This window comes from Micromys minutus, assembly GCF_963924665.1.
Source record: "Micromys minutus genome assembly, chromosome: 3".
NCBI classification, from domain to species: Eukaryota; Metazoa; Chordata; class Mammalia; order Rodentia; family Muridae; genus Micromys; species Micromys minutus.
Genome location: NC_137972.1, coordinates 53,990,230 through 54,005,159, shown reverse-complemented (window position 1 = coordinate 54,005,159; position 14,930 = coordinate 53,990,230). Strand labels below are relative to the sequence as shown.

Here is a 14,930-nt window from a genome sequence, read left to right as displayed (position 1 = left end):
AATAACTGTCCAATGTAGGGGCTGCACTTTGTTCATTTGTCCTTAGGACGGCTTTATCCATAAACTCTATTTCGTCTGTCTGTCTGTGTGTCGGTGTTCTGGTTGTGTGGTGATTATAGCAATAAATGTTTACATACCTAGTTTGGCAAAACAGAGACAGCTGAAGAAATTGAACAATCAAAGCCTGTCGATAGCTGTAAGTATGATGGGTAATGCAGGCCATGAGACACACTTACCATGTCTTCTTTGAAGACAAACAGGAGAGCATAAAACACTTACCTATCTAGTGTGTGGCTTTTCATTTATGTCCCACCCAATATATCACAATAAATAGGCATAACACTAAGAAAAAGGAATAAGGGGGTTTTTTTCATTGAAACTGAATCCTGTATGAGCTACTCCCATATGTGTAGCTCTGATGCCAGTGCACCAGCTCATATTAGGAACTTATCCAACCCTGAGCAATCACATGTTCACTGCCCTCCCATACATAGATTTTGTGATGTCAATTATATGTTTTTTTCAGTACTGCTGGCCAAAAAAAAAAAAAAAAAAAAAAAAAGACTTTGGTGGCATAGCCATGGCCTATGGGAATCAATGTTTAGCAAAGTATAGGGTCATCACTTGGTCTTCTTAAGTAGGAGATGATGCTGTCCAAGATGTATGTCATCACAAAGAAACTTATGGGGAACAGAACGGTCCATGGGGCTCTTTGTTCTGCAGATTGTTTGAAAAAAAAAAAAGTCTGGAGCTATGGAGAAACTAGAGCTGTTTGTTATGTCTGCCTAGGAAAGTTACCATGCACCAACTGCAGAGGGACATGAGACCTACAATAATGACATCCCTGGAGGTCAATAGTATATATAAAATAAAAGTGTGCTGGACAGAGTAATTCATGGATGCCAAAGAACAAGATGTTGTGATATGTGTAACGTAGGTGGGGTCAAATTAGGGTTCTCACTTCTGCATGCTGCAAGAGGACTGCTAATAGACATATAGAAGACACTCAAGAAAGAAGGCAACCAACATGTGGTATGGAGATTTACACTTGAACGTTGCTAGGCAGGAGTTTCTGGGACTGAGGGTGAAGCCTGCAGGATGCCGAGCAAGCTGGTGGCACAAAGAAAGAAGCTCCTAAAAACCCCATACAAGGACATAACAAACTTGCAAGTGGTGTCACCCCATCTCCTCCATGGCATAAACATGTCTGTAGCTACTAAATTCATGACCAGCAGCATCATAAGTGGGTTGGGGACAAGACACCAATGGGCAGGTCAGTGGGTCTGGACCTCTGCCCATAAATAAACTTGAGGATGTGGAAGAGGAGAAGAAAGCTGTTGCCTGAGATCCCAACACCAACTCCAGAATAAATAGTGTTTCTTATCTTGGTGTTATGGGACCGTCTATTGATTTTATTCATTTTAAGGCTGCAAGAAGCAGATGGGAACTGTGCAGGGAGAACAGCAGGAAGAGTCTTTACCCCTAAACCTCGCCCCGATCAACAACAGACAGCGCCAGCTCCACTGCTCATAGGAAGTCACACCGGTGCTTTGCAGCTCAGCCTTACTCCACAATATGGCCTTCACCTCAAGGTGTCCAGAAGCCACGCCCATTCGGCTGTTCCAACAGCTGTGTGGAACATAGTACACAAGCTGTCAGTACACAAGCTTTCTTACATATTACAACTGCCATGTGTCATGGAGCTAGCTCTTCTATTGACTCACATTTGAGGTTTCCTGAGGCAAAAGCAAGGTCTTAGTTGTCTTCCATCTGTATGATTGATTGTCAGACACATGGCAGCTCTACAGCTCTTGGTGAAGCTCAGTAAAGATTTCAAGAAAGTAAAAAATGAGACCCATACCACAGTGTCCCTGGCTTAAAGAGGTCCAGAATCATTTTATTCCAGTCTGTCTTTGTTTTGCTTACTCACTGCAGACCTAGTGCCTTGAGTGTGGCTCTGCAGGGAGCATTGATAAGTGGGAACTCTGAATCCAGACTGCTTCACACCCACCCACAATCTGCCATTTCTTCTGTGTTTGACCCTGAGCAGTCAGGCTGAGCGGCAGCCATTTCCTCTAGAACACAGTCATGGCCTGTGTCAGGGATACTCCGTGCCAAAGAAGGTGAAGTCCACATACCAAGCCAAAGGTGTTTCCTACACAGGGTGAGCTCTGTGGAAGTGTCAGCTGCTGGCTTTATTCTGTGAGGTTCCTGTTGTTTGTGACTTGGGAGAGCTAATGCAGTTTTAACAACTGATCAGCTCTGTCCAGGACTGAAACAGAAGATTAAATAGGAAAGCAGTAGAATCCCAAAGCAATCCCTTTCCAGAGCATTCTGGGGTCATTTCAGGCCTTTTCTGTGAATCCCACCTTGTAACTGCATCTGAGATGTGTGCTGACATACAGTAGAACAAAGGCCTCTGTGAGAAGCAGCCAGTTATCAGGGACTGGTGGGAACAGGTGAAAATAAATAAATAGAAATAGAAATATAATTGCAATCGATTCAGGATTATCCCCATTGTAAGGTTTTGGTGAAAGAAAAATTATCCAACCCTTCCTGAAAAATGGACCGCACAGCCATCTAGGATTCCATACCTCCTTGAGGAAGCATTGATGTTTCTCAGACTCGGGCAGCCTAAGCCTCAGACGTACACCAGAATATTTGGTGAAGCATCTTCTGGAAGATTCTTTCCCATGCAATGAAAGCATTTACTTTAATTCAAGTATCATATTCCTGAATTATGTGATAATATAAAAAATTCTAGTCGTGTAGTCAAAAATAATTATGATCTGAAATTTAAGGTTGTATGTTGTTTAGACCATAGAACTTGTGAGATATGAGGGGAAAGCAGAAACCATGTTCCAGACCCTGCAGCACCAGCTAAATTCAGAGTAGGAGGCCTACAGGTGTGCTCAGTGCACAGGAACTGGCTGCCAGTCCTGATGATGTGAGTTTGATTCCTGGGATATACATTCTGGAAGGGAAGAACCAATTCTGAGGACCCCAGGAAGTGTGCTGTGGTGTGCATACCTCTGCACCCCCAGGCACACAAAATAAATGAAAATAAATGAAAGGAAAGGAATCAGAGCTAAGGTAGATGGTCAGTTTAAATAATGAGAAATAGTGTCCGGAGAGATGGCTCCTGTAAAAGCTCTTGCACTCTGTGGAGGACCCAGGCTCCTTTACAGTGCCCACAGCATCCCCAAACCACCTGTAGCATCAGTTCCAGGGGATCCAAAATCCTCTTCTGCGGTCCACAGGCACGTATGTGGTGAAAATGCATATATGTGTGTAAAACACTCAGACACGTAAAACAAATGTTTTAAAATGGAGATTTTCTAAGTAAATTCTATAGCATTGTTTAAAAAGTTAAACTTTTATAAGATTAATAGCAGTAATAATGTAAAAATAATAGTAATAATAGTTTTAAATAAGTTTTACTGAACAATTTCCCTTTATCATTTTCTTTTTCATTAATTTGTTTATCATTTTCTTTATATAACACATGGGTTTGATTGCCACATCTCACTCTCAGTAAGAAGAGGTCAGAAACAAAATCCACAGGAGAGAGAGGGGGGTTGGGAGGGAGAGACAGACAGACAGAGACAGAGATAGAAACAGGGACAGAAAGAGAGCTTCAAACCAGCCACTTGCTCATTACAAAACTCTGCGAATGGTCCATTTCAGCATCTGTAACCAGGATAAGGAACTCTGTCGCCCTCCTTGTAGTTTACAAGCTACAGTTCCAAACTCTGATTTAGGAACATGGGAACAATCCCATAGACCCATGACTTTAAGGAATGAGGCATTTACAGCACTGGAAATGTTGCTCTTCCTCCTTGATCCAGAACACTGACTGAGAAGGAACATGCCATCTTGCCATCACTAGTAAAGTTAAATTAACTAGTGAAAATGAAATAAAAGATTTAATTTTAATGAAAATATGAAATGAAAAACTTACCAACTTTTATACTATCAATAAGTAAGTTTAAATCAGTAAATTATGCTACATATAAAGAACATTGGGCATAGTGCCTCATTGTGGACCATTTAATTCAGACAAATGTAAATATAAAACATTGATCTTTTCAACTTTAAAAAACAACTAACTTTAGGAGTTTCAGGAAATATCCTAAGCAGACACCCTTGCTGCCATGCTTCCTGGCAGTCTTCCCTGCTGAGGGGCCATCAGAGTTCAGCATCTTCTCTGCAGATGCTGAAAACTCCCTGCAGCCTCCAGATCCTCCTTCCACAGCCTGCCTGGGTCCCAACCACCTTCTGATTTTGTGCTTGGGTAGAGGGGACTTCCCAGATAGACATGGGGGGGAGTGGGAGTGACTATGCCTGAGGAGATCCTACACAGGCTCAGGTGAAGGTGGTCTTTAACACATTCCTGCAGCATGCAACTTTGGTGTCTGTTGAGGATGGCAAGTTCCTTCTGCAGAGCACGAAAGCATGGCACCCCAGCGGAGCATCTTACCTTCCTATTGATCTCACTCACTTTGCCCTGGATGACAGCCATTTGTGGAGGGCTAAGGACAAACTTTGAATTGCTTTGCCAAATTGTGGGAGGGATCAGAAAGTCTATGTCATATAGACAACCCTAAGTTTTCTCACTTTATTACTTAGAAGGTAGCTGTTAGTACTTGTTAATGATCAGAGCTCTGGAATCTGTCAGCATGGATACAAAGTCTCCTCTATTATGTAATGATGGAGCCAGGAACAGACCTGCAGCCTGTCAGAGACCTCATTACTAATCTGTTAAATGGGGGTGGAATGCCTACTTCCCAGGGTGTTGTGGGATTAAGTAAATAGTAGATAGTAGGTGCTTCCTGCCCAGTGAATGCTCCCTAAGTAATCCTGGGAAGGTATGACTTGTGTAGCCTCACCAGAGGACACCATCTGTGTGACTGGCCAATGGTAGACACTGCAAACGTTATCTCTGAGTAGCTGTGACTGTTATCACTGTAGACAAAGCTGTGATGAGAAATATCAACTACTGTGATTAGAGAGCTACTGAGCATAAAAACTACACTTCCCAATACCCTTTGCAGGTCAGAGGTGGCTTGAGTGATCTGGGATGAAGCCACTAGGCCTTTGGTTCTCTTCATTTTCCTGTCCTAGACTCACTCTTGACATTTTATTATTTGTAGTGGTTAAATCCCAATCCATCTGGCTGACATATGACCCTTTGTCAGGCATCATGACTTATTTAAAATGAAGACTGTAGATTTATGTTAAGCAAGTACATGATTGGGCAGGGAGAGGAGGTGGGAAAAAGGAGAGGAAACAGAAGGGGAGGAGTCAGAGAGTAAAACGGAAGAGGAGGAGTCAGAGAAAAGGAAAGAAAAAAAGAACCTAGAGCTGGAGGACTGTTAATGGCAAGTGATAAGGGAACTCCTAGGAGGGGAATAGAGAGTGGTAAATATGCCCAAAATAGACTTCCAGCTGTTCTTCCTAATTACTGAGTTGTGTCTTCGTTGGATGGGTTTATTTGGGTTGAAGAGAATATTGCAACAAATTGGCGATTTGGTTGAAAAGATGCAACAGAAGGCAATACAGTACAAGTACCCTATTCTTTTGCCAGTTTGCCTCCTCCCATCACCCAAAGTCTGAGTTATTTCCTTCTGTAAAAAACCCTAAAAGCTGGTGATATTCAAGTATAAATAGTGACTTTGCCCGGTGGGAAATGTGTATTAAGCATTGACACATCTCAGTGAACTGGTCATTCAAAACATTGACTGACACATGATACTGTCACCTATGTGAGACACACACAACAGGATTTGATATTTCATTTCTAATGTAAAAGTATATTCCAAGCTCATATCTTTATATCATTGGCTAATATCAAAGATTCACACGTCTTAGCTGTTAATTTACATTCAGACTTTTGCATTCACAGGAAACTCATCCAGGAGACACAACACTGGAGCTGCCTTTGCAGCTGAGTGCCAGGAGTGAGCACGGCACTGGCAGGATCTCCAGCAAGAGCTTCACTTTCCCAGGAGAGACTGAGAACAAGATTCAGACCAACAGAGAGCAGTCTAAAATCCATGTTTGGGACACGTGTGTTACAAGCTTTTTACTACTAAAAATTACATTCTGGTGTTTTAGATTTTTGTTCCTTTTTAACTTTAGGGAAATGTTTAATCTCTCTCTCTCTCTCTCTCTCTCTCTCTCTCTCTCTCTCTCTCTCTCTCTCTCTGTGTGTGTGTGTGTGTGTGTGTGTGTGTGTGTGTGTGTGTGAGTGAGGCTGTATGCATACTGAGAAGTACCTGGGGAGAGTAGAGGACAACTTTAGAAGTCAGCCTTCATCTTGCACCTTATTTAGGACAGGATCACTTGTTGCTCCCCATTTTGTGTACCAGGGTAACTGGCCAAGCTGGAGGTTCTCCTGTCTCCACCTTCTGTCTCGCGGTCTGACTGATGACGTGATAGATGTGTGCTGATGTTTGCATGGGTCTTGGGAATCTGCACTCAGATTCTCATGTAAGCACAGCAGATGCTTTACCCACAGAGTCACACACCAGCCCTAGGGTGAATGTTTTGACAGCTGAGTCAAGGTAGCAACATTCTTTTATTATAACAAAGAACACAAACCATGCATGATTGCCATTCTGAACATTCTAACTGCAGTAGGGCAGCAAGACACAGTCCTGTTTTGTGAAACCATAACAACTATCCCTCCTCATCTTATTTGTGAACCAAACCTTTGTCCATCAAGCAAAAGAACATCCAATGCCCTTTCTCTCTCTCAAGCCTCCAGAAGATGTTAGATTTTGCCTCAATGAATCTAACTACAGTATGTTTGGCTTTTTATAAACTGATTCATATACTACTTGTCTGTCACTGACTTATTGTACAGTTTCCAGGTTTGTCCAAGTTTCATAAATTGTACCGTGTGCTGGAAATGCTTTCCTTTCTGTTTATGTTCTCTAAAAGTTCCAGGCAGTAGATTGTTTCCACGCCTGAATTTACTTGGTTGGTTGGCTTGTTGGTTGGTTTTTCAAGACAGGGTTTCTCTGATCTGGTTGTCCTGACACTTGCTCTAGAGATCAGAGGACCTCAAATTCACAGAGATATGCCTTCCTCTGCCTCTCAAGTGCTAGGATTAAAGGCATGGACCACCACCTGTGTGTGTGTGTGTGTGTGTGTGTGTGTGTGTGTGTAACACTGTAGCCCAATAGCCAGATCACAGGAAACAGCATGAAAGAGCGGGTGGAGAGAACTGAGAAGACGAGATGGGAAATGCTGATCTCTGGGCTCGGCGTGGCTGCTGTACTCATTAATGCACAGCATGCATGGTTACCTGTTCCAGATCAAGCTAGCCAAAATCCTATCATGGATCGGGGAGGAACCCCTAAACCATCACTCCTACCAAAGGAGATATCATCAGTAACGTCTGCTAAAGGAGGATCACTCTGTTTTGGGGACCTGGCCACTGGTAGGCTGCTCACGCCTCAATACATGGACACATACATGCCCTGATGGGTAGCACTAACTGGACTTGTCTAGTTTACTTTTCTGTTATAGGAAAGTGTTTTATTACAACCAAAAACAACTTGGAGAGGGAAAGGATTTCATCTTACTGGTCACAATCCATTACTGAAGTAGGTCAGGATGTGAACTCAGCAAGAACAGAAGCAGAAGCTATGGAGCAACACTACTTACTGACTTGGTCTCAGGCTCATGTTTGCCTTGCTTCAGTACACGGCCCAGGTCCATATACCTAGGGATGATGCCACCCATGGTGAGCTGAGTTGGACCACATCAACCATCGGTCAAGAGAATCTCTCAAAGACTTGACCAGTCTGATCAAGAGAGCTCTTAAACTGAGGTCCCCATGCCCAGGAGACTCTAAGGTTGTGTAAAGTTGACAACAAAACTGACCAATACCAATTTTTTAAAAAGAAAGGAGACATGAATTTGGGGGGAAGATGGGAGACACTAGGGGAAGCTAAAGGAGACAGCAGTGGGAGAACATGATCAATATAGATTTTTATAAATGTATACATTTATAAACTTTCAAACATAAAAATATTATTTAAAAAGAAATAAAAGTGTGTAAAGCTGCAAGAAATTTAAAAGTGGTATGGGTTAACATGCTGTGAGTGTGACCTTACATGGCTTCCTTGAAGGCACATTGAGAAATATAACATTTGCAGTATCTCAAAAGGTATGTGGTTTAATTTGCTCTTTCATATCTGTCATGCACATGTATCAAACTAAATAGTTTTAACAGAAGACACACAGCTTCATATTTTCACTTAAACAAAAGAACATATACACTATCCATTATTAATGGCTGTCACATCGGTACATGGATTTATCTTTTAAAGATTTATGTTCACTAATTAGATATCTACTGTCCTCCCACACACAAACCCTGAAAGTTGATTGTATGTATTTCAATACTGAGAAACACTAGAGGACTGAATGCACTATAACTGTGAGCCACAAGAATTTGGATACAGTAAAATATAGGATGATCATTCAGTGTGGTTCTTGCATAGGAAATGATACTGTCCAAGATAGACATAGCCACAAAGAAGCTCATGAGCAGCAGGATGGTCCTGGTGGCCCTTTGCTCTGGGGATGCTTTTGGAGCAAGGCTGGTGCTGTGAAGATGCTGGACCTGCTTCTTATGTCTATATAAAATAACCACCATGTACCCGCTTGAGAGAATCATGAGACTGATAAGAACGGCTTCCCTGAAGGTTAACAGTACAGAAAATATGTGTCGCATCAAGTAATTCATGGGTAAGAGAGAGCAAGTATTTGTGACATACATGAAGTTTTCTGAGGACACATTAGTAGTAGCAGCAATCGTTATCAAGAGGTGACTGCTAATGGACATGTAGAAGATACTCATACAAAGGAAGAAACACAGATTGTGATGTACAAATTTAAGTTTGAATTTTGCTAAATATCTTCTGGGGCTGAGGGTGATGGCCTGAAGAACACTTAGCAGGCAGGTCATACACAGAGAGAGACCCCTAAAAATTCTGTACAGGTACACAAGGAGTTTACATATGATGTCATCCCATCCCCTCCAAGAAATAAAAATGTCTGTGGCTATGAATGCCATCAGCATTAGCATCAGCAGGTGGATTAGGGACAAGAGACCAATGGGCAGGTCAGTGAGTCTGGGCCTGTGTCCACGAATAAACTTGAGAATGTAGAGAAGCAGAAGGAGGCTGTTGGCTGAGATCCCAATGCCAATTTCAGAGAAAAAGGCGTTCCTTATATTGGAATCAGTGTGGAGTCTGTTGTTCTTATTCATCATGTGTGAGAGCAGTGGCTGAGGTTAAAAGCACAGAATCTCACTCATCACTGCTTGGCAACTCTGTTCCCATCATTTTATTCCCCTGAGGTGCTCAGCTCCACTTCACACCTACACTCATGGTCTCGCTTGTCCAAAGCTGAGCCATGGCTGGATCCTGTGTCCCATGGAGGCTGCATCAGTGTGTGAGCTTCTTCATCATTAAATACTGCACACCTTATAGAGCACATCGTTTCTTATTTAGCGTGTTGGGTTTTCCTGGAGCAGGAACAGCATCTCACTTGGTTTTAGTCCACAACATCTTGATTGCCAAGAGTATTACAGACAGAGTTTTACTATTTTGGGTGAGTTTGAATGAGGAGGATTGTGTGAAAGAAACTAGTCCTTCCCAATGAAAAAGTTCTCATTGATTGTATATGCACTTATTCTATTTGGGGTTATCTTTATTTATTGTAAAACCAAATTTCTTAATATATTTATATAGAAAATATGGGGAGTTGTGATCTATGAATCTAGACATTTCTCTTTCCACCCACAACCTGTCATTATCTCCAAGTGTGACACGGAGCACTCTTAGACTGAGCTCCAGCCCCCTTCTGGTGAACACATAGACAGCAGTGGGCCAACGTCAGGGAAACACTAGGTGTGCAAGAGCATGCTGTTTATACAGCAAACATGGCCGTGTTCTAGCATATGGTGGTCTTTGTGGATGTTTCAGCTGCCGGTTCTCTCATGCAGGGTCTTATGTTTGTGCTCTGGGGGCGTTAAGGCAGATCACTGTGACTGGTCCACTCTGTACCTGCCTGAAACAGAAGATAGAGATAAGTAAATTACAAAACAGCAGAACACTGGAGTGGGGCCCTTTCCAGAGAACTCTGATGGACAGTTCAGTCTTTGCGTGATGCTCTGTAACGTGGGTAAATGTCAGCAGGTGTGCACTTCATGTCTTCCTTCAGCATATGAAGTTGGGGAGACTAGAACTACAATTATAATAGACTTGGGGCTATCCAGTATTAGGGAATTAATTAAAGAAAAATGGTCCAACTCAGTATTGAAAGATGAGCTCCATAGGAGTCTAATTTCCTTCTCTGTCATTGAGCTGTGGTCCTTCAGACTCTGATAAACCAGCCCCAAATTTATTAAGAAACGTGGCAGTTTGAATGAGAATGGTTCCCCTAGGCTCATAGATTTGAATTCTTGGTTCTCAGTTGGAAAGATTAGGAGGTGTGGCCTTGTTGGTGAAAATGTGTTACTGGGGGTGGGCTTTGAATTTCAAAAGGCCTACTCCAAGTGCTCTCTTGAGCTGGCTTGGAGCTCTCTCTCTCTCTCTCTCTCTCTCTCTCTCTCTCTCTCTCTCTCTCTCTCTCTCTCTCTCTCTCTCCCTCCCTCCCTCCCTCCCTCCCTCCCCCTCCCTCCCTCTCTCTCTCTCTCCCTCTCCCTCTCCCTCTCCCTCACCATCCCTCCCTCCCTCTCCCTCTCCCTCTCTCCCTCTCCCTCTCCCTACTCCCTTCTCTCTGCCTCCTGTTTCTGGTTCAGTTATAAGCTCTCAAGTACTGCTCCAGCTCCACACCTGCATGTCTCCACTCTTCTTGCCATGGTGGTTATGGGCTCACCCACTGAAACGGCAAGTTGCCAATTAAATCAGTGATTCTGAACCAGTGGGCCATGACCCCTTTGGGGGTGGAACAACTCTTTCACAAGGGTCACATATCAGATATTTATATTTCAATTCCTAACAGTAGCAAAATCTATAGAATGAGTTATGAGTGAGTTATAAAGTAGCAATAGAATAATTTGTGGTTGGGGGTAACCATAACATGAGAAACTGTACTAAAGGGTTACAGCATTAGGAAGGTTGAAAACCACTGAATTAATGCTTTCCTTTATAAGTTGCCTTGGCCACAGTATCTCTTTACATCAATAGGACAGTAACTAGGACAGGAAATGTGCTATATATGTTGTTGAATGTTTATAATTTTTAGTTAGACACCTCATATATGGGGCATGTAAAATTATAAAGAAATTCATTACATAGTAAAAAAATTATCACTAAAAGTCAAGGATGTGGGGTGAAATTGTTTTATACTTCTTTAGACCATATGACATCATAATGAAAGATGTTAAGAAGAGGTAAAGGAGGCAGCTGTGGTACATTCCTTTAATCCCAGCACTTGGGAAGCAGAGGCAGGTGGATCTCTGAGTTTGAGGACAGTCTGGTCTACAGAGTCAATGCCAGAATAGCCGAAGCTACACAGAGAAACCCTGTATCAAAAAAAAAAAAATTAGATCAAGCTCAGAAAGTCTTATGGAGGAGTTGGGGGAAAGAGTGAGGAATGAGGGTGAGTGGGCAGGTAGGGACAAAAAGACCATCAGAATCAGAAAAGAAAAGAAGAAATAAAAGAAACAAAAAAAGAGGGAAAAAGGAGGATAGAAATAAAAAGGAACTTGATCTTTATGAACAAACACCTCACGTTGTCAGCCCACCCAGGCAGCGTGCTGTCAGCTCTGCAGAGCAGGTGCAGCTGTGCCTGAGTTGGGGTCAATTCAGCAACTCAGCCCTGCAAACATGAAGCTCCCAGAAAGTCAGGCAGGCAGAGAGGCTGTGACTCCTAGTGATATTCCAAACATCATGGCTTCGGGAATTCTAGCTTAGAAAGCACTGGGAATGCCCAAGAGATGCTCCAACATATAACAGAGACACATGCCCTACCATGTTCATAGCAGCTGTATTTATAATAGCTAGAAGCTGGAAAGAACCCAGACGTCCATCAACAGAGGAATGGATACAGAAAATGTGGTACATTTACACAATGAAGTTCTACTCAGCTATTAAAAACAATGACTTCATAAACTTCTTAGGCAAATGGATGAAACTAGAAAATATTGTCCTGAGTCACAAAATAACACACATGGTATGCACTCACTGATATGTGAATAGTAGCCCAATAGCTTGGAATACCCAAGAAACAATTCATAGACCATTTGAAGCTCAAGAAAAAGGAAGACCAAAATGTGGATGCATCAGTCCTTCTCAGAAGGGAGAACAAAATACTCAGGGGAGAAAATACAGGGACAAAGAGTGGAACAGGGACTGAAGAAAAGGCCATATAGAGACTGCCTCACCTAGGGATTCTTCCCATATGCAGCTACTAAACCCAGTCACTATTGCTGATGCCAAGAAGTGCTTGCTGACAGGAACCTGATATGTATGTCTCCTGAGAGGCTTTGCCAGAACCTTACTGACACAGACACTTGAAGTTAATCATCATACTGAGCATGGGGACCCCAATGGAGGAGCTAGAGAAAGGACTGATGGATCTGAAGGGGTTTGGAACCCTGTAGGAAGAACAACATTATCAAGCAACCAACCCCATCTCCCTGCCCCAACGCCCAGAGCTTCCAGGGACTAAAACACCAAGCAGTGAGTACACACAGAGGGACCTGTGGTTCCCACTACATATGTAACCCAGGACGGTATTGTCTGGCATCAATGGGAGGAGAAGCCCTTGGTCCAGTGAAGGCTCGTTTCCCCAATGTAGGAGAATGCCAAGGCACTGAGGTGGGAGTTGGTGGGTGGGATTGGGAGCATCTTCATGGAAACAAGGGGAGGGGGGAAGGGAGGAGGGAAAGGGGATAATGCTTGAAATGTAAATACATAAAATATCTAATGACATAAAGAAAAAAGAAAGAAAGAAAAAAGAAAGGAAGAAAACAAGCATTGGGAAACCTTCTCTTTCTGGAGCTGGAATTCTACAGTAGCAAAGGGAAAAGTTACAGTGATGTGATTACTTGCCATCTCAAACACCAGCCTACCAGGAAAGACATAGACAACATTCCTCTAGTCCTCCTGTTACCTCCAAATTTCCCAGACCATACAAATCTACACAATTTTATAACATAAGAATCAGTTCTGGGCAGTAGTGGTACATGCCTTTAATCCCAGCAGTAACAGAGGCAACTGGATCTCTGAGTTCAAGGTCAGCCTGGTCTACGGAGTGAATTCCAGGATAGCCAGTGCTACACAGAAAAGGTCTGTCTTAAAAACCAAAACCCAAAAAGAATCAAAAAGGCATGCAGATTCTAGACACATGTATAATTTCTTATAGAAAGTGTTCTGGTGTGCATGATCCTCTCCTCTGATACAAGCCACAGAAATTCTCTAGCCTGCCCCCTCCCAGCTGAGCCTCAGCAGCTCACACCAGCTGGGCTGGCTGAGCGTGGAGACCAGGAGAGAGGACCCACACTCAGGGATCTTCAGAACTATTTAAGGAACACTTGTCTACGAGGGAGGTCAGGAGAGAGTCAGCTGTGACAGGCCTGGGATAATCTATTTACTATGCACTCTGATTGCACTTTGCACAATGTAACAAAACAGGCTACTTTCAAGAGACATGAAATTTTGTAGGTAATGTACATAGCACCAGGAAAGGTCACTAGTTTCTGAAACAGGTCCCATTAGAAGAGGCTACACTGGCGGAAAGGAAAGAAAGGTTTTAGGGCAAATTAGGAAAAGAATCATGTATGGAACAAGAAATGACGAGGGGCAACCTGTGCAGACCGATTAAGTTGATTGTGATTGCACTCCCTGTGCAGCCTGAATCAAGGAAGCCATAGCTCCCTAGCTTGTGTCATTTCATAGATATCAAATCATGAACAGCCATGACTCATGGGATCATCAGCTAGAGGCACTTGGTAGGTGACACTGGTCAGCAGCTTGAGGATGAGGTTACTCAGTCGGGACTCTAACTTTCGCACAATTCTAACCTTAAACCTAGATACTGGAGAAAAAATGGCTGCTACACTGGGACAGAAAATGTTACCCAGAAGTTGCCAGCGCTGTTTCCAGAGAAGCCAGAAATGAATGAACTGGGTGAACATGATGGCAAACCGTGAGGAGCCCTTGGGCTGAGGAAGCGCAGATGTTTCTGAGAGACTGTGCAAGAAATGCACTTTTAAATCTTAAAGGCTTTGTATCTGTGTCTTCAGGCTCAGACTGGCAGTGAGACTCTTACCTTGTGTTTCTAAATAAGCCTGCAGAAACAGCAGGAATGGATGTACCAGAGGAGCATCATGGCACAGACTGCAGCCACCAACGCGGACCCTGAAAACGCCCCTGCAGTTCCCAACCTCCTTTACCTTCAGCCTGCCTGGGACCTGACCTCCTTCTAATTCTGCAGAGCACTTACCCAGATGAACATGGTAGGGGAGGACTCAGCCTGAGGAGATCCTACACAGGCTTCGGTGAAGGGAGTCTTTAATGCGTCTCTGTAGTTTGTAATTTTTGTGTCTATCAAAGGTGACATGTTCCCACTGTGGAGCATGGAGACCTGGCATCCCAGTGGAGCATCTTCCCCACCTTTGATCTTACTCCCTGTGTCCTGGGTAACAGCCATCTGGGGAGGGCTGACACAAACTTTATCTGCCACACCTGTGAGAGGGATCAGTTGGCCTCATTGTATAAACAACGTGACTTTGCTCATTTTGTACCTTAGATGTAATCAGTCCCAATCCATTTCATACTTTTTGATGTGTCTGCTCTGAGGTGAGAGACTCCTGGGGCTCCCGTGACTTCCTATGGCTCTGAGGTTCTCTCCCTACAGAGTTAACGGGCATGTGGAACACCTGGTTTCTATGTAGTGTTAGT

At 43.2% G+C, this 14,930-nt stretch overlaps 2 pseudogenes across 2 annotated transcripts; both read right to left on the bottom strand.

Moving 5' to 3' along the window:
• Nucleotides 1–681: 681 nt before the first annotated feature.
• LOC308418911 (vomeronasal type-1 receptor 54-like) lies at nucleotides 682–1,420 on the bottom strand (annotated as a pseudogene). The gene has a single exon. The product of its transcript is annotated as a vomeronasal type-1 receptor 54-like (transcript).
• A 4,490-nt stretch (nucleotides 1,421–5,910) lies between these two features.
• LOC308418909 (vomeronasal type-1 receptor 45-like) lies at nucleotides 5,911–9,334 on the bottom strand (annotated as a pseudogene). The gene is made up of 2 exons: nucleotides 8,476–9,334; nucleotides 5,911–6,014 (listed from the first exon to the last, which is right to left on the bottom strand). The product of its transcript is annotated as a vomeronasal type-1 receptor 45-like (transcript).
• Nucleotides 9,335–14,930: the final 5,596 nt, after the last annotated feature.